The sequence below is a fragment of the Psammomys obesus genome, unplaced genomic scaffold, assembly GCF_907164565.1.
Source record: "Psammomys obesus unplaced genomic scaffold, mPsaObe1.curated_primary_1811, whole genome shotgun sequence".
In the NCBI taxonomy this organism is placed as follows: Eukaryota; Metazoa; Chordata; class Mammalia; order Rodentia; family Muridae; genus Psammomys; species Psammomys obesus.
In genome coordinates, this window is record NW_026586589.1 from 7,028,560 (window position 1) to 7,043,035 (window position 14,476).

The window sequence follows — 14,476 nt, forward strand, 5'->3', positions numbered from 1 at the left end:
TTTCTTTCTTTCTTTCTTTCTTTCTTTCTTTCTTTCTTTCTTTCTTTCTTTCTTTCTTTCTTATGTTTTGTTTTTCAAGACAGGATTTCTCTGTGTAGCCTTGGCTGTCCCAAACTCACCTTGTAAACCAGGCTAGCCTTGAACTCACAGGGATCTGCCTGCTTCTGCCTCCCTGAGTGGTAGGGTTAAAGGCAAGCACCACTGAAACTGGCTGAAATTTCCCTTTTCTTATTCATTCTTCATTCTTGATGGATTTAGGACGCTGTGCCATTGGGTTGGTCATCAGTTACTAGATTGGTACATCTATTGTATCAGTGCACCTGAAGCAGATAAGGTGTTTTAAAAAATAAAAATAGAAGGGGAAGAAGCTGGGTGTGGTAGCCCACACTTGTAATCCCAGCACTCAGGGAGGCAGAAGCAGGTGGATCTCTGTGAGTTTGAGGCCAGCCTGTTCTATACAAAGCAAGGCCAGGACAGCCAGGGCTACACAGAGAAACCCTGTCTCTGGGAAAGAAAGAAAAAAAAAGAAAAGAGGGAGAGAGAGAAAACCAGAGACACACACATAGAGAAAAAGAGAAACAGAGACTGAGATAGAGAGATGGACACAGAAAAAAACAGAGAGCTGCATGCCTATACCTAAGACTGAAAATCTGGCAGAATATGGGCATGAATCAAGCTTGGAGGGACTGCTTCACCTAGTGGACAGACAGGTAATATGCAAAAGGCACCCGATCTTTCCTCTCCACTGCTTTCATCAGGGCATTTAGAGCAGTTCCCCCTTGTCTCTGAACAAAGATTTTTTTGATGTCATCAGTTAAGCTCTTGTGCTTTGTCCTATCAGAGCCTGGAGGAGTGTGTCCAGAGTCAGTCACATCTCACTTAGGAAGGGAAGACATTGCAAAGAGAAAACCACCTTGAGCGCGAGAGAGAAACAGAGACAGAGACACAGAGACAGAGCTGGCTCAGCTCTTAAGAGCACTTGCTGTTCCTGCAGAGGACCCCGGCTTACTCCTAGCATGCATGTGGAAACTCACAACTGTGCCCCCAGTTCCAGGGGATCCAGTGTACTCTCCTGGCCTCTCCATATACACAAAAACAAATAAAACAAAAAGCACTTTTTTAAAAGCACTTTTTGGCTAAATTTAAGTGGCAAACAATTTTTTTTTAATGGTCTCGGTTAAGTTTATCTGGACTTGGCCTGGGCAGCAGTGGCAGCAGTGGCACGTAGCACACACTTTAATCCCAGCACTTGGCAGGCAGAGGCAGGTGGATCTCTGAGTTAGAGGTCTACAGGGTGAGTTCCAGGACAGCCAGGACTACACAGGGAAACCCTGTCTTGAAAAGTGCTCCCTGCCCCTCCCCAAAAGAGTTTATCTAGATTTAGATAATTGATTTTAAAAATGATTTATAGCAAGGCTGGTGGTACAAGCCTGTAATCCCAGCACTTAAAGGGTGGAGGCAAGAGTACCAGGAATTCAAGACCAGCCTCAGCTACAAAGTTCCATGTCAGCCCAGGTTGACCTAATCTTATATACAAAAAGCATAGATTGTGCTCATTTTCACTGACAAGAAAAACAACTGAGCTGTCATGATGGTTCAGTGGTTAAAGGTGACTTTGGTTCCAGGGATCCACACGGTGAAAGAAAGAACAGACTCCGGAAAGCTTTCCTCTGACAACACTGTGGGCTGCTTACTCACGAGTGTGTACATGCTTACTTACCCGCACACCAAAAACAGTGACACCCTCCTATTGTTATTCTCTACCAATAAAACAAAACAATGATCATGGACAAGCAGGATAGCTCAGCAGGTAAAGGTGCTTCCCATTCAAGCCCTGAAGAGCAGAGTTCAATTCCTGGAACCTCTATAAAGATGGAAGGAAAGAACTCCACCAAATTGCCCTCTGACTTCCACACTTATACAGTGGCACATGTGCCTACCTAAACACACCAAAACCAAACACAATTAAAATAAAAACGGTAACTGTGGGCTGGGGCTACAGCTCAGTAGTAGACTCCTGATCTGGTTTGCATGAAGCCAGGGGTTTCCACCTCAGCACTGTATTAGCTGGGTATGGCAATGCTTGTCTGTAGTTGCAGCTCTCAGGAGGTGGAGGCAAAAGGATGAAGGAGTTCAAGGTCATCCTTGGCTACATATAGAATTAGAGGTCAGCCTGGGCTATATGAAACCCTGCCTCAGATAACAACAAAAAGTTGTTAGCAGGGGTATAAGACAATATAAAAAATGTGATTGTTTTCCACATCCTGATGAGGAGTAGTCTCTCCCAGGTCTAAGGGGAAGTGAAAAAGTATAAGTTAGCAGCATGTATGTAAGAGTACAGTTTGTGGTTTTTTGTTTGTTTGTTTTTATTTTTTTAAGATCCATGTGTATTGGCAGAGGGAAGGGAATTACTGTAATTCAGTTTTGCCTTTAAATATTTGCACTAGTGACTAGGTCCTTGTTTGCCCTTCATATAACAATAATGCCAAAAACTGGCTCTGGTGTCATGGAGACAGGAGAATGGGGACCTAAGCCATATATTAGGACCATGACAGGCAAGGCTTTATTGGGACTTGGCTGCAGAAGGTTGACCTTGGCTTGAGCATAAGAGAGATAGTAGTGATCACAGTGGGAGCCAGGCTGCTACTCACTGAACAAAGGCAGCAGCAAGCCCTTGGACTTCTGGGGTGAGCTAAATGTTAGCAGTTTTCTGCTTGTGATGGGTACCACTTCAAAAGATGCCTTTCTTACTATGAACATCCTATTCTTAATGTTTTCAGCCAATGACTTACCTGAGGAACTGCTGACACTCTCCTGCTGTAGATATGATTGTCTTGTACAAACATCCTGGCTGTGTAGTTAGCTTGGGCCTTATATAGCATTGAAGTTCTTGAGCTGTGATAGATGCTGAAGGAGTTCATGTATGGGGCAGAAAGAAGCACACAGTCCCCAAGGTAACACGTCTGGAAAACATTTCCCAGATGGCACCTATTTACATGAGGGAACCCAATTCTCATAACAGAACAGCAAAGGAGACAGACATAGCTCCAGGCTGCTTGTCCTATTTTCATTGCCCATCAGATAACTACAGGCTCAATGAAGGGTCATTGTTCTCAGGAAAAGCAACCTTCAAACTTCTGCTGTTGCCTAGGCAACTGTTATCATAACCCACACACGAGAAGTATCCCCCACAGCAAAGTGAGTGGGAGCAATGACGCATTGCAGAGCTGTGTGACTTCCAAAATCCGTGATGTCCAAGTCAGCCGAGGGTCAGTGAGCTGGGGCGGTGTGGGGGCAATTTACTTTTCCTTTAGTAGATAGCTGCTTCTTGTCTTTGACATTGTGTACCTTCTCAGACCCCACTAATTTGTAGCTCTATCCAGGACAGGGCCTCTAGGTCTGCAAACACCTTGGCCTGTGTTAAAATCTGGTGTTCAATGACAAAGCTGTTGGAAGCGTTAATGAGTCATAGGTGAAAAATTCAGAGATATCTGTCTTTTGCTGCTTACAGCAATCTCTACCTTTCTCAAGGTATCAATTATTCCTTTTTCACCTCAAAATCTGCGGCTCAAGTTCCTCTCAAGGGCTATTTATTTTACTCTAATTACTCTTATTTGTAGCGCTGTCTATCATATTATTCATTTCTTGTTTATTTGTTCCTGTGTGTGTGTGTCTGTCTGTCTGGTGTTGCTTATGAGCTGTCATTGTTGAGTCAGAGTCTCTCACTGGCACCTGTCCCTGGCTAGTTGGGTGAGGCTGGTTGGAGCCCAGGGATCCCCCTCTCTCTGCCTCTCAAGTCTGGGATTGTAGGGCTTCATCGTCACAGGTCCTCACGTTTGCACAGCAGGTACTTACTGACCAAGCTACCTCTTCAGCTCCACTACCCACCTTTCTCATTATAATGTCTTTACGTTGAGGTTGGTGCCCCAGCCATGTTTCCTGGGAGTAACTGTTTCAGTGCCTTCTGTCCTCAGTTTCTGTTTTCTTGGGTCCACTCACCCCTGGGCTATAGAATGAAAACATGCTTTTTCCTTAGCTCTGTTTCTCTACAAGGGTTTGTGGTGATCATTACATATTTTTCTGAAATTATTATCTTCCTAACTATTGCTGATAAACCTTTTCCCTCCAGTGCAAAAAAAAAAAATCCATTTAATATTTCCAGTAAGCTTAAAAATTTTTAATGGTCTGGCCTGGTGTGTGGGTGTGTGTGTGTGTGTGTGCGCATGCGCTGTTTTCTGTAGCTTAGAACATGTCTCCTGCTTATTCCAGGATTTGCTGAAAACCAACTTGGATCTGATTCAAAGTTACAGACTACAAATTGCCCAAGGTATCAACCAAGGAAACCTAGAACTTTTCCTGCATTCTTATGATAGGTACAGTGTTTCCTATTCCTGCAGGCCCGTTCAAAGAACATGATGGATGTCTGTTAGATAAATGGGGCAGGGAGCTTGCTTGCCCTGCGCTGTGCAAGAGATCATATGTGCTACTGGATGTGCATATAGGAAAACAAAGGAGGAAGACTTGAGCTTTGACTCAACTGCTCTGTGCCGGAAGTCTCCTCAGGCAGAAGTAGTCTGTGGGTGCTGGAATAGAAAAGAAAAGCTTCTGTGTTCCAGAAGTTACACACACCTTCCTCCATCCTCGAGTGAGGAAGGCATGAAGATTCCTATCCCGGGAATGGCTTCTCCAGGGGTGAAAACATTGGCTCCTCTTCCCTTAATGGGAGGATGAAAAAGCTGAGGAAGTGGGTCAGTGTAACTTTCCCCAGAGTTATACAACCAGTAGGGAGCCAGCCAGGCTTGAACCTGCCCTCTAGGGTGTCCCTATTTTTAGTTGAAATTCTATCAGTAGAATGCTTGTCTTGAATGCACAAGATCCTATGTTTGATCCCAGCACTGAAAATAAAATCCTGTGCTCGGACTGTTACAAAGAAAGTCCTTCCGCTCTTCAGTCCCAAACAATAAAAGTATTCCATTCCCTCCTCCTAAGGGCTCATTCCTGCAGACCACTTAGAAAACTCAACTCAGACTAGAGGATTTCGGCACTGCTGTTTGAGTCTTAAAATTCCCCCCCCCCCTTCTAGCATCCCACAAAATCCCTGTAGCATGCAGGGTGCCATGGAATTACAGCTCAGAGGACAGCTTAGGGCCCTTCCATCCCTGGGTGTGAAGAAAAGACAGTGTTCCTAGACCTCCATATTCTCGATTACATATCCAGGAGACACATGAAGGGCCATGATTTTCCTACAGATAATGCTGGTTCTGCTTTGCTTGTGCAGACGCAGAGACTTGGAGATTGAAAGACCTATACTGGGCCAAAATGATAACAGATTGAAAACATTAAAGTAAGTGCCTCAGTCTCCCCACTGAGTTGCCGACTATCTGCCTGTCATGGCTGATCCAGTGTTCAGGAATGTTTGCCCTTCCTTGCTGGCTGACACCTCCTCTTCCACCTGTTCCTAGGTGTTCCACTTTACTGGTGGTGGGAGACAGTTCACCTGCTGTGGAGGCTGTGGTAAGTACGTCCTGGTATGAGGAGGCTGGGATTGCAGTGTAGTCGAGTGTGCTGAGACATGGGAACATGGCCACACTAGGTCATGTGTGTCTGATGGCACTTACCAGGTTTTACTGTTACATGTTTTGAAAATCAGTTCCTCGGCAGTCTGCAGGTCTCATGGGATTGCTCAGTGTGGCTTTGTGTGCCACTGTTCTCTTTGTAGCAGTTAGTACAATAAAACACTAGGTATTTAGTGTCAGAGTTCTGACACTCAGCCAGCTTTCCATTTTGGGAAAGAGACTGCAAATCTAGCAGGCTGAAAGGTGGTCAAGGGTCCATAGCCTCTCTCTGCTTCCTTATGAAGTGCATCACACATGGAAAAAAAAATGATGGGTGCACTGTAGACAACGAGGAAAATGTTACAAAGCAGAAGGATGGGCAGTTATGTTCCCATTACCCAAAGACAAAGTTTAACATAGCCCTGGTCATACTCAATAGACAAGATTTGGAGGCTGGGCTGTCACTTGGGAAGGTGGAGCCCAGGCACTAGTTTTATGTCCTACAATACAAAGCATACTAAGTGGCAACTTGTAATCTCAATCATGAGTTTGTGTCTAGAATATTTTTTCTTTCTTTTTTCCTTTTGAGATAGGGTTATTCTGTGTAGCCCTTGCTGTCTTAGAACTCATTCTGGAGACCAGGCTGAACTCAGACTCAGAGATCTGCCTGCCTCTGCCTCCTGAGTGCTGGGATCAAAGGCGTGCGCCACCACTGCCTGTCTTTGGAATATTCTGGTCTCCTGTTTCTTGTAGAACAAAACCACTCCTTGGTCCTTGCCCTGTCAGAACTGTAGCAGAGAGATGTTTTGGCACAGTAGTCCTTTTTTCTAACAGTGGTAGTAATGTACTGTAAAAGATGGAAATTTTCAGTATGTACTGAATGTGACATGAAATTGTGAGTCAAATTGTGGAAACAGATTACAAGATTTGACTGTTATTATTTTGTTAATCATTTATCTTAAGGAAGACTGCCAAGTTTGAGACTGGAACATCACTGGGATGACCTCAGAAAGAAACATGTGCCTCTTCAGAGTCTTGGCACATGTGTTAAGAACTGAAATGTCTGTGTACCGCCCCTCAGACAATAAGATCTCAGTTGTGAAAGGAAAAGTTCAGCTTCCTGCTGGAGAGCCAGAGACCTTGAGGCAGAAGAGTCAGTGGTTGGGGAGTGGCCTCCCCTCCAGACAGGCGGGGCTGAGCAGGGAAGTGGAGACAGTGCTCAGGCCCAGCTGACAGGCCATTTGCGCTGGGAAGACATGGTGGAGATCCCAGCAGGACACGGCCATGGTCCTGTTCACCTCTCAGAGAAAAGAGGTACCTTGTCTTATGGCCAGTGGGTAGAGCCCCTTTAGATTTAGCACACTATTCATTAAAGAGTAACAGACTCTGAACATACATGAACTTGCCAGATATTTATTTATACACATTTACTTACTCTGTGCATATATGTGCATGTGTGCACATGTGGAGGTCAGAGAACAACATGCAAGAATTGGTTTTCGGTTTCCACTTGAGCTCTGAAGATCAGACACAGGTCATCGGGCTTGGCAGCAAGCATCTTTACTGCAGAGTCAGCTTATGAGCTCATTTCCAGATTTGTAGACGCGTTGTGGAGGATCTGGTCTGAGAAGACTCACTTGGAACCCCGCAGTTTGTGTTGGTGCACTATTTGATGGGGTTGGCCACCAGTAAGCTGCGCTGTTGCTCTTATAGGATCATTCTGATGCCAGGCTACACACTATTTTCCTAACAGTTGATATAATTGTTTTCCTTTTGATACAAACCTTTTCCTAAGGTTGAATGTAATTCTCGCCTCAACCCCATAAATACAATTTCCTGAAGGTAATGAGTCTTCTACCATTCGTGTGGGAGTGAGCATGACTTTAAACTAGTGTGCTTACAAGAAAGCTTCTCCTTCCGATCCTGTCATTCACTGTTAAACAAAAGAAACAAAACTTCACAAGTATATCTTCCTAGTGCTAGTTACTTTTATATTGCTGCAACAAAACACGGTGACTAAGGCAACTTATAAAAGAAAGCGTTTAATTGGGCTTATAATTTCAGAGATTAAGTCCATGATGGTGGAGCAAAGGCATGGGCACAGGAACAACTGAGAGCCGACATCCTGACCCACAAATAGGTGCAGAGAGCATATTGGGAATGGTACAGACTTTTGAAACCTCAGAGCCCACCCCCAATGACACATCTCCTCTGACAAGGCCAGACTCCCTAATGCTTTCTAAATAGTTCTATCAACTGGGGACCAAGCATTCAGACATGTAAGCCTATGGGAGCCATTCTGTGTCAAACCACCACAGTCCTAGTAGATATTGGAAAATGGAATACAGACAAAAAAATTAAATTACTCCTAATCCTAGTATAAAAGATTATATATGTTAAAGCTATTAGTGTCTTTCTCCTGTAGTGTTTTATATCGTTAAGATCATGCTGGCATGGTGGCATACACCTCTTGTCCCAGCACTCAGAAGGCAAGATCTCTGTGAGTTCAAGGCCAACCTGGTCTACAGAATGAGTTCCAGGACAGCCAGGGCTACCCAGATAAACCCTGTCTCAAAAAAGAACAATAATAAACTATCAGAAGATCTGCACTGGTCAGGGTGGTGAATACCTTTATAATCCAGCACTCAGGAAGCAGAGGGAGACAGATCTCTGAGTTGGAGGCTAGTTTTGTCTACAGAGGGAGTTCCAAGACAGCCAGGGCTACAAAAGAAAGCTGCCTTGAAACACGTACCGCCAAAGGTATTTATAGCTCCATATTTGCTTCCCTCCCATTTATGGCCCACGCTTTTCCAGGTCATCAAAAACTGCATAGGCCAGGTCACCTCTGTAGCACTGCACCTTAGGAGGTGGACACAGCAGCATCTCAACTTGAAGGCATAGGGATCCCAAAATGTCTACAAAATGAAAACTGAAATAAAAATGTTAAGAATTTGCTAGGTATGGTGGCACATACCTCTAATTCCAGCACTTGGGAGGCAGAGGCAGGTATATGGACCTCTTTGAGGCCAGCCTGGTCTACAGAGCTAGTTTCAGGACAGCCAGGGACACACAGTGAGACTCTGTCCTCAGGGCAGGTGGAGTCCAAATTCAGTGTTATTGACAGAGTTAAGATAGGATGGAAACATTTGCACAGTCTTAATCTTGCTGTATTGTAAGAAAGTTGCAGAAATCCTCTGATCATTAGGAGAGGTGTACTCTAAGCGGGTGGAAAGCAACTCTTCTGTGAAGAAATGGTCCCATGTATCCCAGAGTGGCCACAGACTGCTGTGGAACTGAAGGTGATCTTGAATTTCCAGTCCCCCTGCTTCCATCTGCCAAATGGATTCCAGGCATGTAGCGCTGCATGTAATTGTGCAGTGCCGGGGAGTGAGCCCTAGGTTCCGTGACTGCCGGGCAAGCACTCTGCCAATTCATCCCCAGACCCAGATGGCAACTCTTTTATTTTTGATTTTTTGAGACAGGGTCTCTCTATATTTCTCTGGCCTGCCCAGAACTCACTCTGTAGATCAGGCTGGCCTCGAACTAACAGCGTTCCACCTGCCTCTGCCTCCCGAGTTGCTGGGATTAAAGATACATGACACCACAGCCAGCCTGCAGACAGCCACTCTTGACCTGGATTTTCTGAGCTCCCTATTGCCCTTTCTTTTCCTCTTTCAGGGACAGTGCTTGGTGGCACTCAGAATGGCCCAGCATTTGACATTTGACCCAGCATTTGGCTTTCCTACAATCCAGTCTCAAAACTAGGTTGTCTCACACCCCTGACCTTTATATCAAGATGGGTTGGGAAAGCACCAAAATCCGCATGTGATATGTACCCAGGCAGACTTCAGGGGTTCATGCTGTAAGACCTAAAGTCCTTAGAGACTGTCTAAAACAAATGTCAGCAGGGCCTATGGTGGTCCCATGTGTGCTGAGTGTGTCTGAGACAGGATCAAGCATGCTTCTGCATAACAGAGCAGAAAGGTGTTGTGAAAGTGTTGAAGGCACAAGCACAGAGTCAGAAAGTGAAATAAATACGGTGCTTTCTTAAGTAATAAAAGTAAAGGCTCATGGGACTGGAGAGATGGCTCAGCAGTTAAGAGCACTGTCTGCTATTCCAGAGGTCCTGAGCTCAATTCTCAGCAACTACATGGTGGCTCATAACCATCTATACTAGGATCTGATGCCCTCTTCTGGCCTGCAAGTGTACATGCAGCACTCATATACATAAATCTTTTTTTTTTTTTAAATCAAGGCTCAGTCTTAATAACAAAGATTCTTTTCAACGGCTGAGCATCATAGCATACACCTTTAATCCCAGCACTCAGAGGGCAGAGGCAGGAGGGTGTCTGTGAGTTCAAGACCAGCCAGAACCAGAGCTATATAGTGAAACCTTGTCAAAAAAAAAAAAAAAAAAAATCCCCTTACCATGTCCCCAACAGAAGCTCTGGCTGAGCATTGCCCAAATGGGAATGTCTGCTCATGTGGGTAGGAAACTGGCCTTCTGCTCTGTCTCCATCCACATGGCCCCTGCCTTCTTCCCTTTCTCTAAGTGTGTGTCAAAGGGAAGCCCTGTCACAGCAATGTGTAACCCTCAGCACACTCACAGGCTTAGTGCTCTGAGCCTGCCAAACTCACAGCGCTCTGGACACCAGATGATCGATGGGCCTCTCTAAAACATGAATTAAAAGTCTGTGTCTTCAAATTAGCTTTTCATTTCAGGTTTGAATCAATATTGCAAACCATACAACAGAGCTTTATGATAGCCACAGGTGGTGGTTATTTCTAGGCTCAGACCCCATCCACAGCCACAGAGCACAGCAAATAGCCCCTGTGGTGGATAACAGATGCTGAGTTATTCGGTGACTGTCAATGTATGAATAGTGTCTCCTTGTCCAGTGAGATAGCTGAGCAGGCACAGGCACTTGCCACATAAGCTTGGCCATCATTAAAACAAAGCCTGGGCCAGTCAAGTCTGTTATACATTGATGAGAATAAGTAATTTTTTTATCTTACTCCTTGAACTGTAAGGCGGTTTCCTGTTACCCTCACATTTTGTGTGTATGTGGGGGGAGAGGAATATGTATTCTATGTTTGTGTCTGTGTGTGTATACAAACATGCCTGGACATGTATATGCAAATGTGTGGGGGCCAGAGACCAACACTGGTGTCATCCTTGGTCAATCTCTATTTCATTTTGTTTGTTTTGAGACTGGGTCACACTATGGAGCCTTAGCTATGAGCCTCACTACATAGACCAGGGTGGTTGGTCTTCAACATGAGCACAGAGATCCACCTGCCTCTGCCAGGCACAGTGATTAAAAGTGTGTGATACCATGCCTGCCTCTCCACCTTGCATTTTGAGATAGGGCCTTCTTCTTTTTAATATTTACTTTGTGTGTGTATGTACATATATATGTATGTATGAGAGGTTTTCTTTATGTGAACCACATATAAGCAGGAGCTTGTGGAGATCAGAAGAGGCATCAGATCCCCTGACACTGGAGTCCGATGGTTTTGAGCCATCATATGCGTGCCAGGAAATGAACCTGGGTCCTCTGCAAGAGGATTAAGTGCTCATAATCACTGAACCATCTCTGCAGCCCTGAGACTAGGTCTCTCATAGACTCAGCTAGGCTGACAAACGAGTCATGCCTCTCTGCCTCGTTTCCCAACATAGGGTGACAGACAAGCATCACTAAGGTGCTGCTGGGGATCTGAACTCCAGTCTTTACATTTGCACAGCAGGCACTTAATCAACCACGCACAGCCCCAGCCTCAAACTGCTAGGCGCTTTGTGGCGTTCCATATCTTAAATAATAGTTCCCTTTTAAATAAAGTTTTAATTCTAGCAATGAAACCATGGGATTCATATCCCTCTAAATAAAGACAAGTCTAAGTGAGCCATAGTGGTACATATCTTTAATGCCAGCACTCAGAAGACAAAGGCAGGAGGATCTCTGTGAGTTTAAAGCCAGCCTGGTCTACATAGAGAGTTCCATGATAGCCAGGACTATATGGAAAGATCTTGTCTGAAAACTATATGTATAAAATTGTCAAGTCGCCCCTGTGAAAGGGGGATGTTAAGAGCATTCCCCTCTGTGGAGGTCCTGCTGACTTAGTGTTCTTCCTCTTCTAGATGGCAGACTGTGGAGGACTGCCCCAAGTAGTTCAGGTAAGAAAGTGTTCAAGTAGTAATCACACATACACTCATTGCTACCTTTCTACCTATGCAAAAGTGAATGCCTTTAAAAAAATGACAGTTGTTTTATCTATCTATCTATCTATCTATCTATCTATCTATCTATCTATCTATTTAGTTATTTACTTATTTGTTTATTTTGAGACAGGCTCTTACTATGTAGCCCTGGCCAGCCAAGACCTCACTATGCAGACGAGGCACAGAGATCCGCTTGCCTCAGCCTCTCCAGTGCTGGGATTAAAGGTGTGTGCCTCTGCACCCAGCTGACTGGTGCCTTCTTGTTTTGTCCCCCCAGCCTGGGAAGTTCACCGAGGCCTTCAAGTACTTTTTGCAGGGAATGGGCTACAGTGAGTACCATGTGCTTTCTGTTTACAGGTGATGGGGTAAGTTTGACATCTGAGAGTCCTTAGTTCGCAGGCCCATCAACTAATCAGCCTTAAAGTGGAAAGCACACAGGCTGTGGAACAGTCGTCTGTGCATGAATGAGATGGTGGACTCTCGCCCACACTTACCTTTGCCAGGCAGCCCCTGGGAACGGTTGGCCATCTCACTGTACTGGACCTACACTCTCTGTAAAACACTCCCTACTTGTGTGGTTTGTTGTTCTTCCTTTGGTCTAGTCTTGCATGCACTGCAGGTTTTGGTGACCAGTATGTGTTCCCAAAGCCACCTTCCTAATCACTGTCTGAATGGCATGGGCACAGCTAAGAAGCTTTACTCTGCCCATAGGGTTTCCCTACTCTGAAGTGGAATCTGGGGAGAATCCAGATGCAGAGGATCAAAGCAGCCTTGCATACAGTCCCTCACCTAGAGCAAATAGTGCCAAGTGGGGTACCTCTTATGTCATCCTGGGCATCATCATGGGCTGGGAAAGGTAGTTTTTGCTGCAGCTTGTAGATTATCTGAGCTTCACCAGGCTCCCCTCTAATCTCTTGGTTCTTTGTTACAGTACCATCGGCCAGCATGACCCGGCTCGCCCAATCACAAACCCACTCAGCCCCCAGTAACTGAAAAAAATTTTTTCAGCCAGACTGTGACCAGCAATCACTTGGATGGGGATCAAGAAGCCGGGAAGGCCCCTAATTTCCTGAACAGACACCAGGCCATGGAAGTGTCCTGCTGAGCAGACGGGTCCTCTAAAGCCCCTCCTTTAGATGACACTCCATAACAGAACATTTCATCCCATCAACTGGCCTCCACTTTCTTTCATTCATGCATGGCCACAGAACCTTTCTCTAGTAGCCTGGATTTATCATCCTCTCCCCATAACCCCTTTCATGTGTGCTGAGAACCATACCCATGCCATTACTGTAACATTTCAATGTGTTTTTAAATTGGTTTCACATTTACTTATTGAGTGTATATGAGTGTGTGTCCATGGATGGAGGTAAGAGAACAACATTCCTGAACTGGTTCTCCTTCTGCCCCTGGGACTGAACTCAGGTGGTCAGGTTTCAAAGCAAGTGACTTTATCCACTGAGCCATCCCACCGGTCCCATACTCCAGCATCTTGGTCTCATCTGATCTCCATATCTTCTCTCGCCAGCCTTTCCCTGTGCTCCCTCAAATATGAGATTGATTCCCAACTCCATGTGTGTGCGAGCACGCGTGTCTGTGTCTGTGTGCATAGTTCTGTGATTTTAGACATGCTTTCTTATAGTGCTTCTGCAAAGGGACTTGTTTGCATTCTCAGTGGCATTTTTTTTGTCTGATTTTTCTTTTTTTTTATTATTTTTTTCTTTTTAGTTACATCTCAGTGGCATTTTTAAGGGAAAGACACAGAGCAGATATCTGGTGGCCACAAGATTGAGTTTTGGTTCCACTTGGACAACGCTGTTTGCAGAGTGATTTCAGGAGAGAGCAGGTGGGAGACTGCAGTTCCTGTGTGGGCCACTGATTGGCTGAGACCAGCAGAAGGGCTACCTGTTACACAGAGAGGCAGGCAGGGAGGCAGGTCCCCACCCCCCCATCCACGTGGATTCACACATGTTGTATAAGTCAGAGGGGAGGAGCTGAAGCCCATGAATGATGTCTGGTACACTGTGGAGTTTTCTCCAAAGATCTGTCCTAAGCTCTAGATTAGCCAAGGAAGATGGACGCAAAACACCAGGCTCCACTCTGCAGAGCGCAAGTGCTGTCCCTGTAGCAGCTGCCACCACTTAGCAGACACCCACGTACCTGCAGGAAGCACCTCCCAGGTCTGGATGGAGAGAGGTTCTCCGTCCCTCAGTCCCAGAAAAGGGAGCAGCGTGGTTCTAACCACCACATAGCATGTATGCCCCCCCATGAACATATACATAAGCATGGAAATAAATACAGAAAAAGAGGAAAAAAGAAAAGGCCTCGTCAGGGTCTCTGTAACCTTCACTGTTCCTCATACCCCTCAGTCTGGTGGGCATCGGATTGTCTGGAGACTGGACTTGGAGGGGGAGTCCACACTAACTTCCTCCAACAACCTTAAACCTGTTAACCTTCTCACACAATGTGCTTCTGCAGGCCCTTCTTCCCTGCGTGCTGAGTGACCACGATGGGGAAGAACCAGCCAGCCTCCTCAGGAGCAAGAGAAGACAGAGTCCCCAGAGAAGGCTGAGTCCTGAGCTCAGCCTAGCGTTGGAGCACGGCGGGTCCTCGTGTTAAAGAACGGCCACTGAGGAGGGCACAGTAGGCAGGTGTGCTCATTGATAGCGGACGCAATTAAGGTAATTGTTAGTTCTGGATA